Below are 15,497 nucleotides of genomic sequence, written 5' to 3' on the forward strand. Positions count from 1 at the left end.
GATCACAACCAGTTATGACTTAAACTGGTTGATAACGTCCTTCCAATGATTTCTCAGTTTATACCCATCTTCTCGATTGAAGTTGTGTTTGTGTCTGTATATATGGATGGCTTCATGAACGAATCTTTGTTGATAGCCAGTGGGTTTGCAAAGTACCTTCGTCTTAGAGAAATCAATTTCGTATGAGCCCACCGCATTAAAACAATGATCAGCCATGGCCGAGGTATTGGTCCTACTATGTTTCAGATCTGCCTCATGTTCACGAACACGGTCCGAGACATGTCGCTTGTAGACGCCAGGGTATTGCATGTTAGGGATCACATCCTTCACAGATGGGATCAGATCACGAAGTTTATGTACCATGTTAAATCGAACCTGGACCTTGTGTTTGCTCATGATTTTGAAGATATTTTTGGTGACTCCTGCTATGTATGGCAAGGTGATGGTTTTGATTGGGTCCTCAGATGGTTCTTTCCCAACGGTTGGGGTAATAGCTTTACGGATTGTGTAGTCTGAATATCCATTCATCTTGAGAGCTTAGTGTACGTGTTTTAGTTCACTGGTTAGGTGATGATGGTCGGAAATACATCGAGCTCTATGGTGTAGAGTTTTGATGAAGGAATTCTTCTGGGAAGAATGGTGGTGGGAGTCAGGTTTTAGATATGCATCCATATGGGTGGCTTTCCCGTAGACAGTGTCCCATTGAGCCATCTGATCTCCTTTCGATTAAAACATCCAAGAATATGAGAATAGGTTTTCCCCCTTTTTCCTGGCACCAAAACAGCTGTTAAGATGTTAAAACACCAAACTGAAACCTTTTACAAAGAATCATGTCTGCATTAACCACAATATTTGTGGTCAGAATGGAAACCAAAAAAACATACTCTGATAATATATGCGTTGCCTTTTGGCATCCTCTGGTCTAACACCATTTGAGACTAGGCTTGAAAGAAAGCTGTCTGGTGTGGACCGCTCAATTTCAAAGACAATGCAGATGTAAAGGTGTTACGGGAGGGTGACACGCGGTTGTAGGGCGGTGGCCACAAACACGTCCGCTACGGCCACCACCCTGGGGGGCTGTGGGGGATGCTGTGATCCCTCCAAGCCCCACCCCTCAGTGAGGGACAGTATAAAAGGTGGAACCCGGGGAGCTGAGAGGCAGTTCGACTCAAGCAAGATGAAGAGCCAGTGAAGAAAGCAGATCGACTAGCCAGACCCTGGAACTCCTTTGGCCCACTGTCCTTTTGAGGGCCGGGCAAAGCAAGCCAGGGTGCGACACCAGAGCCGCAAGGCCCGATGTCCTTCTGAGGGCCGGACTCGTGTGGCTGGTGATCAGGACCTGCGCCGAAGCTGGGCAGGTCAGATTACCTCCTGAGAGAGGACCAGGATATAGGGAAGCAGGGAGCTAGCGTGGGCTAAAGCTCGGGGAACGTTCCCTCTATAGAGTATGGGTGAAGAGGCCGTTACCTCTTCAAGTATCAGATTCACCACTGTAATTGAAGCGTCTGTAATAAATACGGGTTGCCTCAAGTGAACAGTCTCCGAGGTCAATAAGGCCACTACACATATTATGACAGTATGTTTTTTTTTGTTAGCATTCTGACCACAAGTATTGTGGTTAATGCATAAATGATTCCTTGTAAAAGGTTTCATTTTGGTGTTTTAACATTTTAACACCTGTTTTGTTGCCATAAAAATGGGGAAAACCTATTCTCATATTTTGGTACTGGCAAAGGAGGTCCCATGATACATCCAAGAATGGTAGCTTGCCATCCTTTTCCACCTACATGCTGAATTTGATGACTGGGTGTATGCAATTGATGGGTTGAGGAATTGATTCAGAGCTGGTCGACCATGTGGCCAGATGACGAATGTGTCATCTACGTACCACTTCCACAAGGACGGACGTAGAGTGGATGCCTGGATGGCATCTGTCTCAATTTTTTCCATGAAAACATTGGCTACAACTGGAGATGAAGGAGAACCCATTGGGGTACCTTCAACTTGTTTGTAGAAAGTTACATTCCAGGTGAAGTAAGTGTTGCTGAGGCAATGTCTCACCAGGGCCAGTACATCAGCATTCAGTCCTTGTTGGATCAAGTCTTCAATGATTGCAATGGTGTCAGGCACATGAACTTTGGTAAACAAAGAGGCAACATCGAAACTAATGAGCAAATCACCTGGAGATAGTGAGATGTCCTTAATTAACGATACCAAGTGAGCTGAGGTAAGTACAGCTGAGGTGGTCTTACCAGACAGAAATCGGGCCAGTTTGTAGGTGGGTGAGTCAATGGTGGAGACGATAGGACGAAGGGGTGTACCCTCTTTATGGATTTTTGGTAAGCTATACAATCTGGGTGGTCTAGCAGCAGAGGGTTTTAAGGAGGATCGCTTGGTTGGTTCAATTAAAGATCTCGAATCGGTGATATTTTTGGTTTTCGTAACGAGGCTTTTGGTGGGATCTCGTGACATTTTTGTATAGCTACCATCGTTAAGTAGGTCCTGAATTTTGTTATTATATGTGGTTTTGTCCATGATGACTGTGGCATCTTTCTTTTTTAATTGGGAAAGCTCAAAGCGCTCATTCTTACTGATGTTGCTCATAGGTGTCTTAGCATTATTGAGGATTGCAGCGATTTCCGATCTTGCCACGTCTGCAGTGATGTGTCCCAAACCCTTAAGGGCTACGTCAACCTGGGCAATGATATCATCAACTGGAATATGTTTAGGGGTGACTGCGAAATTCAGCCCTTTAGCTAGAACAGATTTTAGGCTGTTGGAAATTAGACTGTTACTCTGATTAATAACAATCTTGTCAACGTCTAACTTTTTAACATGTAGATCTGGCTTCTTCTTGAAAAGGAGATTGAACTTGTAAATCAGGTTATCTTTGCATTTATCTGACATTGAGGCGGCTGAATAGGCTGTCATGTTATCTACATGTTCCCAATCAGATGTAGACATTTTTTTCCGTCAATGTTAAGTGTGATTTCAGGAGAGTATGGTCTAAATTATCAAGTTCAAATCGGATCAATCTTATTCTCTATGAGATCAGGGCTAAGTCAGCCCTGAACAAGATCCGTTCAGCATTGGGAGAAGTGACAGCAGCAGATGTCAATGTAAAGGCGATCGTTATCACCTTAGTGTCGCGGAATGTCTTTCTGGAATGTGAGCGACTCGATAAGATAAGCCTTCTTGTCTCGAAGCTTGTTAAAAGATCTAATAGTTGTGTGGAAACCCTCTCTGTAGAGGCGGTAAAATGTTGACTTAAAGCTTTCGCGACTGCAGGAATTCATATTCTTTGGGTCTTTCGGTAAAGTCACGTAGATAGATTCAAAGATTATCTCTGAGATCACGGCTAAGCCGGCCCTGAACCTCACCCCTCATCACCTCACCCTCATCACCTCACCCCCCTCATCACCTCACCCCCTCATCACCTCACCCCCTCATCACCTCACCCCCTCATCACCTCACCCCCCTCATCACCTCACCCCCTCATCACCTCACCCCCTCATCACCTCAGCACCCTCACCCCCTCATCACCTCAGCACCCTCACCCCCTCACCCCCCTCATCACCTCACTCCCTCATCACCTCACCCCCCTCATCACCCTCACCCCCTCATCACCTCACCCCCCTCATCACCTCACCTAATCACCTCACCCCCCTCATCGTCTCACCCCCCTCATCACCTCACCCCCTCATCACCTCGCCCCCCTCATCACCTCAATCCCTCATCACCTGACCCCCTCATCACCTCACCCCCTCATCACCTCACCCCCCTCAGTGCAGTTGGCGCCGTTGATGGCAGCCTCGGCCGGTTGGTGTGCCCTGTTTTGTCTTGTTTTGCTTGGCCACCTGTGCTGGTGAGAGAGGCCTGCTGTTCAGCACACCCGTGCTGGTGAGAGGGGCCTGCTGTTCAGCACACCCGTGGTGGTGAGAGGGGCCTGCTGTTCAGCACACCCGTGCTGGTGAGAGGGGCCTACTGTTCATCACACCCGTGCTGGTGAGAGAGGCCTGCTGTTCAGCACACCCGTGCTGGTAAGAAGATGGCGCCGTTGATGGTTGCCTCAGCCGGTTGGTGCGCCCTGTTCTGTCTTGTTTTGTCTGTTAATTCAGTGTTTTGCCAAGATTTTCGGAGTTCACTTACAAGAGACGAACTTTTCTGCTTCCAGCGGCAGAATTAGTGGGCATTCTGGTCAAAGCCACGCTAGGCTTTGCTCAAGCAGCAAAATGCCGCCCAAGGGGTAAACGGTCGGGGGCTCAGTGCTTCTGAGCTTTTTCCTCTCCAACATACGTTCACTGTGCAACAAAATGGACGAACTTCAGCTACTGATGGTGAACAACAGAGACTTTCTCTCATCTTCTGTTTTGTGCTTCACGGAGACATGGCTGTGTGATTTGATTCCGGACACTGCGCTACAATTGACAGGATTCTATCTTGTAAGATCGGATCGTGACATAGCACTCTCCGGCAAGATGAAAGGCGGTGGTATTTGTTTTTACATTAACATTGGCTGGTGTGTAGATGTCACAGTGATTCTGCAACATTGTTCTCCGCTCCTTGAATTATTTTTTTATAAACTGTAAACCTTTCTACTCGCTTCGCGAGTTCGCGTCGCTCATTTTGGTCGGAGTTTACTTGCAGCCGGGTCCTCAGGTTAAAGAGGCCCAATGCATGCTCGCCGACCAGATTCTGAGTGTGGAGTGAGCAAATCCAGATTCGCTGGTTATCGTACTTGGCGACTTTAACAAAGGTAATCTCAGCCACGAACTCCCCAAATACATACAATTCATTAAATGCCCTACCAGAGAAGGGAACACTCTGGATCACTGCTACACTACAGTCAGTAGAGTCTACCACGCTGTCCCCCGAGCAGCACTGGGACACTCTGACCATGCCATGGTCCACCTGATTCCTGCATACAGGCAGAAACTAAAGCTCTGTAAACCTGCTGTGAGGACATCTGAAGAGTGGACCAGTGAGTCTGTGGAGGATTTGCGGGCGTGCTTGGACTGTACTGACTGGGATATGTTCACGACTGCTACCAATAGTCTGGATGAACTCACAGAGGCTGTGACCTCGTACATAAGCTTCTGTGAGGACTGCTGTATTCCAACACGTACCAGGGTGAACTTCAACAACAACAAGCCCTGGTTCTCAGCAAAGCTCAGAAGGTTGAGGTTGGAGGAGGAGGAAGCGATTAGGAGTGGGGATAGAGACATTCAAGGAGTTGAAGAACAGGTTTAGCAAGGCGGTGAGAGAGGCGAAACGACTGTACTCAGAGAGACTAAAACACCAGTTCTCTGCTAACGACTCTGCTTCTGTCTGGAGAGGGCTCAGGCAGATCACCAACTACAAGCCCAGAGCCCCACACACCACTAACGACTCCCGCCTGGCCAAAGACCTGAACGAGTTCTACTGCAGATTTGAAAGACAATTGGACTGTCCTGAACTACCCCTTCCCACCCAAGAGGCCCCATCCCCCACCCCTACTACAGAGACTACTCTCTCCTTTCAGGAGGGAGAAGTTAATAGACTTTTCAAGAGGCAGAACCCATGCAAAGCAGCTGGGCCGGTCTCTCCAGCCACCCTCAGGCACTGCGCTGACCAGCTGTCTCCGGTGTTCACCAACATCTTTAACACCTCCCTGGAGACATGCCATGTACCAGACTGTCTAAAGTCATCCATCATCATCCCTGTGCCCAAAAAGCTAAGGCCAACAGGACTAAATGATTATAGACCGGTCGCCCTTACCTCTGTGGTAATAAAGTCTTTTGAGCGCCTGTTCCTGGCACACCTCAAAGCCATCACAGACCCTCTCCTGGACCCCCTTAAATTTGCCTACAGAGCCAACAGGTCTGTGGACGACGCAGTTAACATGGCCCTCCACTTCACCCTACAGCATCTGGACTCCCCAGCATCCTATGCCAGGATCCTGTTTGTGGACTTCAGCTCTGCCTTCAACGCCATCATCCCTGCCCTGCTTCAGGACAAGCTCTTCCAGCGGAACGTGCCCGACTCCACCTGCAGGTGGATCACAGACTTCCTGTCTGACAGGAAGCAGTGCGTTAAGCTGGGAACACAAGTCTCTGACTCCAGGTCCATCAGCACCGGAACTCCTCAGGGCTGCGTCCTTTCCCCACTGCTCCTCTCCCTGCTCCTCTCCCTGTACACCAATAGCTGCACCTCCAATCATCTGTCCGTCAAACTCTTGAATTTTGCGGACGACACCACCCTCATTGGGCTGATCTCTGGTGGGGATGAGTCTGACTGTAGGTGGGAAGCTGACAACCTGGTGACCTGGATTAGCCAGAACAACTTAGAGCTAAATGCTCTAAAGACAGTTGAGATGGTTGTGGACTTCAGGAAGAATACAGCCCCACTCACCCCCATCACCCTGTTAGACTCCCCAGTCAAAATTGTAGAGTCCTTCCGCTTCCTGGGCACTATTCTCTCCCGGGACCTCAAGTAGGAACTGAACATCAGCTCCCTCACCAAGAGAGCTCAACAGAAGATGTACTTCCTACGGCAGCTGAAGAAATTCAACCTGCCAAATACAATGATGGTGCACTTCTATACAGCAATCATTGAATCCATCCTCACCTCCTCCATAACCGTATGGTACGCTGCTGCCACTGCCAAGGACAAGAGCAGACTGCAGCGTATCATCCACACTGCTGAGAAGATGATTGCCTGCAATCTACCAACCCTCGAGGACCTGCACACCTCGAGGACCATGAGGCGAGCGAGGAAGATTGTGGCCGATATCTCCCACCCTGGACACTCTCTGTCCCAGCTACTCCCCTCCGGCAGAAGGCTGCGGTCCATCAGGACCAAAACCTCACGCCACAAAAACAGTTTCTTCCCATCCGCTGCTGGCCTCTTCAACAAGGCCAAGGGCTTACACTGACTTTAACATTTTATCTATAAAATAACACCTAGCCATATTTACACTGTTACTCTTTGTATTTTTAGATTGTATCTAATAGCTACTTTATATTCAATATTTATTCAAGATTTTACATACTTTAGCCCCTTAGTGTTAGTTAGACTTTGTACCTTTAGTATAGTTAGACTTGTATACCACTTATTTAAGATTTAAGATTCCTATATGTTGAATGTATGCACCTTCCTGCCAAAGTAAATTCTTTGTCTGTGCGAACTTTCATGGCGAATACAACCCTTTCTAATTCTGATTCTCTTCTGATCACCTCACCCTCCTCATCACCTCACCCCCTCATCACCTCACCCCCCTCATCACCTCACCCCCCTCATCAACTCACCCCCCTCATCACCTCACTCCCCTCATCACCTCACTCCCCTCATCAACTCACCCCCCTCATCAACTCACCCCCCTCATCACCTCACTCCCCTCATCACCTCACCCCCTCATCAGCTCATCCCCCTCATCACCTCACCCCCTCATCGCCTCACTCCCTCATCACCTTACCCCCTCATCGCCTCACCCCATCACCAAACCCCCCTCATCACCTCACCCCCTTCATTACTTCGCCCCCCTCAATGGAGAATGAGGAACAGCAAAACGACACGGACGCTCTCTCTCAACTCAAGTCCTCTCAACGTGGTTCGTAGACTTCGACATTGACATCTGTCTCCTGCACGTCACGTTGTTTATAGACCTCGACATAGGCGTCTGTCTCCTGCACGTCACGTTGTTTATAGACCTCGACATAGGCGTCTGTCTCCTGCACGTCACGTTGTTTATAGACCTCGACATTGGCATCTCTCTCCTGCACGTCACGTTGTTTATAGACCTCGACATAGGCGTCTGTCTCCTGCACGTCACGTTGTTTATAGACCTCGACATTGGCATCTCTCTCCTGCACGTCACGTTGTTTACAGACCTCGACATAGGCGTCTGTCTCCTGCACGTCACGTTGTTTATAGACCTCGACATTGGCATCTCTCTCCTGCACGTCACGTTGTTTACAGACCTCGACATAGGCGTCTGTCTCCTGCACGTCACGTTGTTTATAGACCTCGACATTGGCGTCTGTCTCCTGCACGTTACGTTGTTTATAAATGTGGAGGGAAACCTCCCGAGGACCCGGAGAAAAAAAATCCACGCGACCAAAGAGAGAAAGAGATTTGCCAGTGTCGGGATCGAACCCACGTCCTACTGCATACCAGGCGAGGTAGTTAACATCTCTTAGCCACCGTGGCGCCCCGAGAACAGACTCGTTTGGGATTACGCAGAGCAACCACAGGCCCCTGCTAGCAGACTCGTGCCCATTTACAGGCCAGTTGATCGCTCAACCTCTACACTATTCATGTTACGCAACACCACGAAGAATCGGATATTTAATACAACTTTATCTTTAACAAATCACACGCTCATGCGCCGTGTGCTTAATGAGGGTGCACAGCCAAGTGGCCGTGGCGTGATTTTGGCTGCCAGTCCCCGTCTCGTTCTCTCGCGGTATGGCACGGCGCCAGCCGAGGGGGGATTCCAAATCAGAGGTGAGGATCGAGCGTATGGGGGTTGCCACCTCGCCCACCCAGCCCAGGTGTCACCAACATTGTGCAGTCTCCTACACTCCGCTCCTCTACACTGCAATACAACATAGCGACAGCGGGTGCCAGATGCCAGTACAAAAACATTCCTGCCGACCGAACACATACGCCAATTTCCGGACTGTGGTGGTGTGGTAGCCTCTTGGATGGGTGAGGGGGAGTGGGTGAGTGAGTGAACAAATTCATGAATCAATGAGTGGTTAAGTGAGTGAGTGGATGAGTGAATTAATTAGTGAGTGGGTACGTGCATGATCGGGTGAGTTACTAAGTAAGTTGCCAAATAAATGAGTGAATCAATGAGTTAATTGATGAGTGAGAGTGAGTGGGTGAATGAGTGGCTGAGCGAAAGTGAGTGAATTGCCACATTGTCCACATTTCAAACTTGGACACGAGTCACAGTCAGCTCAAGACTATCCATACTTCGCAGGAGTATGCTGTAATAAGACTCAACACGGTACCACCAGATCCCTGCACGAATCAATTCCTGCCACCCTCAAACCACAGACACAAATTCCCAGACTGTACCGAGTTAAACCCGGATAGGTGGTAACCCTACCAGGCGGCACTTTAAAACAAAGACGCTAGCCATGCGATCCCTCCCCCACTCCCCCTTACTGATATGCTGAGATAGACAGGGACCCCCTGAGGTCCCAGACGAGACGGCACTGATTACCGCAGCCCCCGTGCCAAACTGCTGCTGGCCAATATTTTCCGCATGGTTGGAGCCCAGTACACCAGGTTCTCACGGAACGGGGGCCCTGCGGGTGGCCTGCCACGGTTTCTGGGGCCCCCTAGACCTCGATCAGGGTAGTGAGGGGGGGGGGGGGGCAAGGAGACCCCGAGACTGTTGACCCTGCAGGGAGAGAGACGTGCTTAGGTGTGTGTGTGTGCTTAGTGGGGAGCGGTGGTGCAGGGGTTAATGTACTGCCCTCCTAACCTGGCAATTTGAGTTCAATTTTCGCTCACGACCATTAAAAGCGAATTTGTGAACATGTGCCTCCCCTCGACTCAGCCTTAAATGAGTACCTGGTGCGGTGTGTAAACATCAAAACTGTGAAGACAAAGGTGGCCCGTAATTTGGTAACGGCACTCAAGCCGCTTGTGTGCCGTGTCGAATTTCAAAGGTGCTCACGAACAGCACTTGCCCGGCAGTCTGTTAAAGGCTATACAGAGGACCTTTGTTATATCGACATGGTGTGGTGTATTAAACATCAGCACTGGGGAGACAGGCGGGCCCGGCGTGGTTTTGGCTACACCACTCCTCTCGTGTGCCGTGGTGGCCTCAATCGGTGCTACTCATTAGCAATACTTGTTCAACAATCTAGTAAAGACTATATGGGGTTTTTTTTGTCGTGTATGTGTGTTGGTGTGATGATAATGATGAAGCCTTTGTGTAGAAATGTGTAAGGGTTATTTAAGTGTTTGTATGTGTAAGTGTAAAAAGTGTGTGTAGGTGAGTGTATGTAAATGTGTGTAAGTGTATACAGGTGAGTGTATGTGTGTAGGTGCATATAGAGTTGTGTGGGGAGCGGTAGTGAATCAGTTGATTTCCAACCCCCAGCAACAAAACTATTTGGTTCTTTCGGTAAAGTCACGTAGGTATGAAACAAAATAAATCACGACGTTTCGGGCGCAACACAAACGTCCGTCATCAGGTCTTTGGGGAGAGGAAACCCGTCAGCTCAAATAACAGTCCCTCGGGTGCCACGGAGGAGAGATGTTAACTTCCTCGCCTAGTATACAAGAGGTGGTGGGTTCGATCACGACCCTGACGCCAGTATATTTGGGAGTTTGCATGCTTTCCCCATGGTCGCGTGGATTTTTCTCTGGGTACTCCGGTTTTTCCCTCCACATTCATAAACGTGCGTTTTTAGTATTTAGCTGCTATAAATTTCTACGTCATAAGCCACTTTGTTGAGTTTTCGTTTGTGGTCAAGTCGCTTCTGAAAAAGAGCTACATAGCTCAATGGGCATTACCTGCTAAAACCAAAAATAGTTTTTTTGTTTAAATATTGGAGGAAGTAGCCGCTCCTTGTGAGTGGTTCGCTGAGGTGCCATCTGTTAAGAATGTGAGCAGGGCGATCTCTAGCCCGAGACCAGGTAAAACGCCGGGTAGAGAAAACGTCTTAAGCGAGAAGATAGAATTTGCCTCAGTAGCCGGCAAAAAAGTAACTTACAGCGTCTCACTTTTCACCATCCTTAAGGGATAGAACAGTGATCTCATTTCCGATCCCCAGGAACAGATCTGCAGGCTTTTAGAGCAGTTCTATGATGTCTTGGGGGTGGGAAATTCCCTCAGCCCAGACAACATCATGGGGCAAGGTGGGGACGACCCTGCTGGAGCTGTCGTGTCTAAAATATTGGCAGACGGAGCCACCCCTTGATAGTGGCTGGCTGAGGTGCCATTTGTTGAAGAATTACGAGGGGCAATTCAGAGTCTGAGACCAGGAAAAGCACAAGGCAGAGACGATCATCCAAGCGAACTACTGAGGGAGGGTAGCGTCTGTGTGCAGACTGCTCTGCATGACATCATAACAACTGTCTGAACCATAGAATTGTAAGGTAGCCCTAGTGGTCCCACTCTTTAAGAAGGGGGCCCGCACTTATTGTAACTATTGGGGCATCTCCCTCTTCCGTGTGACAGGAAAGGTCCTGGCAAAGATTATTCAAAATCACCATGTCAGGCACGCTGAGGAAAGGTTTGCGGAGCCCCAATGTGGTTTCTGGCCAGGTGGCTCCTGCATGGATAGCATATTCTCTCTCCGTCTGGTACCACAGAGGTGGAAAAAATTTCAACGGGACCTACATCTCTGCTTTATTTACCTGGTCAAGGACTATGATACCATCAGTGGGCCAGGGCTCTGGGTTGTTCTTCGTCCTTTCGGGGCCTTTGACTCTATGCTCACAATCTTTAAGGATCTTCATGATGGTGGGTAGACTCGGATAAAGCTACTTGGCAAAGTTGCGGTGCGACATGGATGTCCTCTAGTTCCCACATTATTTTAATTCTTCTTCAACCACATGGTTTGAGAACCTTTCCATGGCAATATTAGTGTAATTTATACCTGGTACAGATACGATGAGGGCTCATCGATGCCCAAGTACGGTCAAGGGAAGTATTATGTATATTGAACTTCTTCCGCACTGTACGTAGCCAACCGTGCTTATCGGAGGTGCGGGGGACGGACAACAAACTAAACACAAACCGCAATTCCAAATAAATGAGTTTTAAATTTATATTTTTAAGTGGATAGCTCGTGTCTTCCTAATATCGGAAGGAAGAGCGTTCTTGACGGCTGCAGAAGTACATCTGAAAGTGCGCTATGCGGTGACCGTCTTTGATTGATGGTTTGCCAAAATCTGCTGCGAGGATGACCGGATTTCACGTGATGGTTTATGCTACTTGCTAAGATCAGCAAGTTATTCTGGTTCATTTGTGGCAAGCATTTTGTGTGTAATGAGTGTGAACTTAGAATGTATTCGTTCTCCAACTGGAAGCCAATGCAGCTCAGCGAGCACTGGACAGACACGGTTCGATCTTTCAGTACCCCGCACGACACGTGCTAGAGCATGTTGTACATGCTGCAGCTTGGCAATGTTCTTTGCTGCGCGTCCCATAGAGTGGTGAGTTACAATAATTGAGCCTTGTTGATACATGCTACACACCAGCGTGTTGGCTAGATCATGACTAAATAGTGGTCGAATGTGTCTTAGAGCCTTGATATGAAAATTGCAGGACCTAACTATATTTTGCACGTGGTGATCAAACGAAATGTCCTAGAGCCATGGCTGGCTGCATGAGTAACTCCACAACAACAGAGGCATCAGTCGGAGTATCAAATTTTTCAATGCACCTTTAAGATCAGCACGCTAAATCAAAATACAGATAATACTTTGCAGCGTCATCTGGAGTGAAACATTTTATTTTATTTTACGCCAATGAATAGCAGTGGCAGCTATGGGTGTATAACTCCTTTGGAGCAGTTTTGAGAGAAGATCTCATTGGCAGCGATTCAAGTTGCAGTTTATTACCAATAGCATTCCAGACCCTGGGGGCATCAATAGCAAAGGCCCTTCCTCCAGTTTTTGTACGGCAATAGGGAATGTGAAGCTGGTAAATGAGCGAAGGCCTGAGGTCAAATTTGTCGTGTGCCGTACCAGCCTTCATAGGTGTTCGCTAACAGCACTTCCCCAAATTGTATGTTAAGTCTATATGGGGAAAATGTGTCTTTGCTGTCGGTGAGTGTCCGTGTGTTGTTGTGGGTATATCAGGCTGGACGCGCGCGCAGGTGTAGACGCGTGGTCACGGCACACACCTGTGCAGCTGCTGACTCCGCCACGCGGAGGCCACGCGGCGTGGCGCGAGTCGGGGCACGCGTGGGGGGTGGTGGGGGGGGGCAGCTGCTGCCCTCGACACATTATGGGTGAGCTCAGCTGATTACCTCGCATCCTCGCATCACGTACACCTCCTCAACCTCAACACCTCCTCAACCTCAACCTCAACACCTCCTCAGCACCTACAGATCCCTGGCCTCCATACCTACACCTCCTCAACATCTACACCTCCTCAACTTTGGTACGTCCGCTTTAGCCGCCGTGGCAGCGTCCTCAAGTTATCTGCAGGTGTGGGGGATGGGAGGTGGGGGCCACATGTCATGGAGACATCGGGATGTGAGACCTGAATCCAGGACAAGTGTGCGTGCGGAAGGGTAAAGTGTGTGTAGAGGTGGCTGTGTGTAGAGGTGGCTGTGTGTAGAGGTGGCTGTGTGTAGAGGCGGCTGTGTGTAGAGGTGGCTGTGTGTGTGTGGAGGGTAAGGGGCTGTGGCTACCCGAGTTCGATTTGCACTCACGGTCAACATCGGTGACAAATACCTGAGCTGGTCCTGAGCCTCCCTGAGATGAATTCAGCCTTATTTGAGTACCTGACACAGTGTGCAACACTTGGGATACAATGGCGGCCAGGCGTGGCGTTGGCCTTCATAGATGTTTACTAACAGAACTTGCCCCAAGAGTCTGCTACAGGCTATATGGGGGATCTTTGTCTTTGGAGGGAAGGGGGCTTGGCAGCGCGGTGGTGAGGTGGTGGAATATGCTTCCAGTCAAGGGACACAGGAAAGGCCGATGAGTCCGATGGCATCTATGACCTCTTGTCCCAGGTGCTAGCTATAGTGGTACCTTAGGGAAGTGATCTTGTTGGGTGACTTTAATGCCCCAGTGGATCATGCTGCAAGCACCTTGGATGGAGTGATTTAAAGGCATGGGCCAGATTAGCTCAATAACAATAGTAGGAGGCTGCTAGATTATCGATGAGCAGCCTTCTACTATTCTAATCACCAAGACGCTGTTCGGGCATCGGCGCATTCACACATCATGGATGAACGCTGGGTCCAAGCAAGCACATCTGCTTGGCTATATAGTGACGGAACAGTGATGCGGGCCCATGTCCTTTACACCAGAACCTACCGTGGAACTGATCTGTCCACTATAAGCGTGTCAACTGTAAGATAAAGACTACCATTCTCCAATTGTGGTGGTGAGAGTCCACCAAGGACCCCATTTGAATCCACAATAGCCTGGTCTCGGCTCGCTAACATAAGTTGCATGTGGGATTTTCAGCATCGCTTGTGGCATTCTGCACTCTGGCATAATTCATGCGCCTGCTTCTGATGTGAAGAGGAAATGAGTGAGATTCAGGACTGCGGCTCATGGAGCTGCAATGGCTGCATTGGCAGTCCAGACTTCCCCAGAAACCCTGTCTGACGGAGACAAGTAAAAACTATACTAAACTATGTTTTCATTTTACCAGGAAGGCCCACTGAGCTATGTAGCTCTTTATCAGAAGCGACCTTGCCACAAATAATAGCTCATTTTAAGTGACTTATCACGTGGAAATGTATAGCGGCCAAATACTTTAAACACATGTTTCTAAATCTGGAGGGGAAAACCGGAGGACCCGCATACAAATCCACGTGACCGCGGGGAGAACGTGCACACTCCAAATATACAACTGTCCACGGGACGGGTTTCTGCAGGATTGGAAGTATACCCTGGTGGTCCCTTTCTTAAAACGGTGGGGGGGGGGGGGAGATCCCACTGATTGCAATAACTACTGCGGAATCTCTATCCTCAGTCGTCTTGGAAATGTCCTGGCAATCAATGAATGTTTATTTGTTATCGGGAAGGAATATTCAACGTTGCATTGCCAGCCATGCTTGCTTAGCCCCAATGTGGTTTCAGTCTGGGGTGGTCCTACATGGACGCTATTTTCTCTGTCCGTCTTCTACAGCAGAGGTGTAGATATTTTCAACAGGACCTACATCTCTGCTTTATTGATCTGGTCAAGGCCTCGTATACCATAAAGAGACTAGGGATTTGGGTTACTCTCCTTGCTTTCAGGTTTCTTTACCTTCTGCTCATGACCTTTGCGATAGTGAGCTGGTCAGGGTAAAGTGTTATGGTTGATGGATGCCCAGGTACCATGTTTAATTTGTTGATGATATAGTAATTGCGACTCACTCTGAAAAGTTGAACGTGGAGAATGTCAAAACCTTCAGTCTCACCAAAACAAAACACATGCTTGGGCGTTTGATATCATGAAACATTCCAACGTGTTAAACTCTCAATGAGTAATGGAGTGGTTGTTGAGATGATGGAGGAATTCCCATTCCTGAGCAGTGTGCTCATCGACAGCCACAACTTGGTAGTGGAGGTCTCACGTAATTCAATCGGCACCATAACACCTTGTGGAAGCTGTCTGGGCTATCACTCCATACGACGTTGCGGGTATTCTTGGCCACGGTAATATCCTTCTATGCTTGCAAAACGTAGAGCCCTTTAAAACATCTGCAACAGTTTGAACAGTCAGGCTGACCTGCCTGCGATCCATCCTGGGTTTTTACCAGACTGGATTTTGTAAGGAGCTCATAGAATCTTGAAAGATCTAGACATAGTCCCATCAT

The 15,497-nt window shown here is 48.7% G+C and overlaps 1 long non-coding RNA gene across 1 annotated transcript; it reads left to right on the forward strand.

Moving 5' to 3' along the window:
• The first annotated feature begins 215 nt into the window (after positions 1-215).
• LOC142925530 (uncharacterized) lies at positions 216-13,108 on the forward strand. The gene is made up of 3 exons (XR_012942484.1): positions 216-4,040; positions 7,531-7,588; positions 12,811-13,108. It is a non-coding gene; the product is annotated as an uncharacterized LOC142925530 (long non-coding RNA).
• The last annotated feature ends 2,389 nt before the right edge of the window (positions 13,109-15,497 follow it).

Source organism: Petromyzon marinus, chromosome 21, assembly GCF_048934315.1.
Source record: "Petromyzon marinus isolate PM22_M1 ecotype Great Lakes invasive population chromosome 21, UKy_Petmar_22M1.pri1.0, whole genome shotgun sequence".
NCBI lineage: Eukaryota > Metazoa > Chordata > Hyperoartia > Petromyzontiformes > Petromyzontidae > Petromyzon > Petromyzon marinus.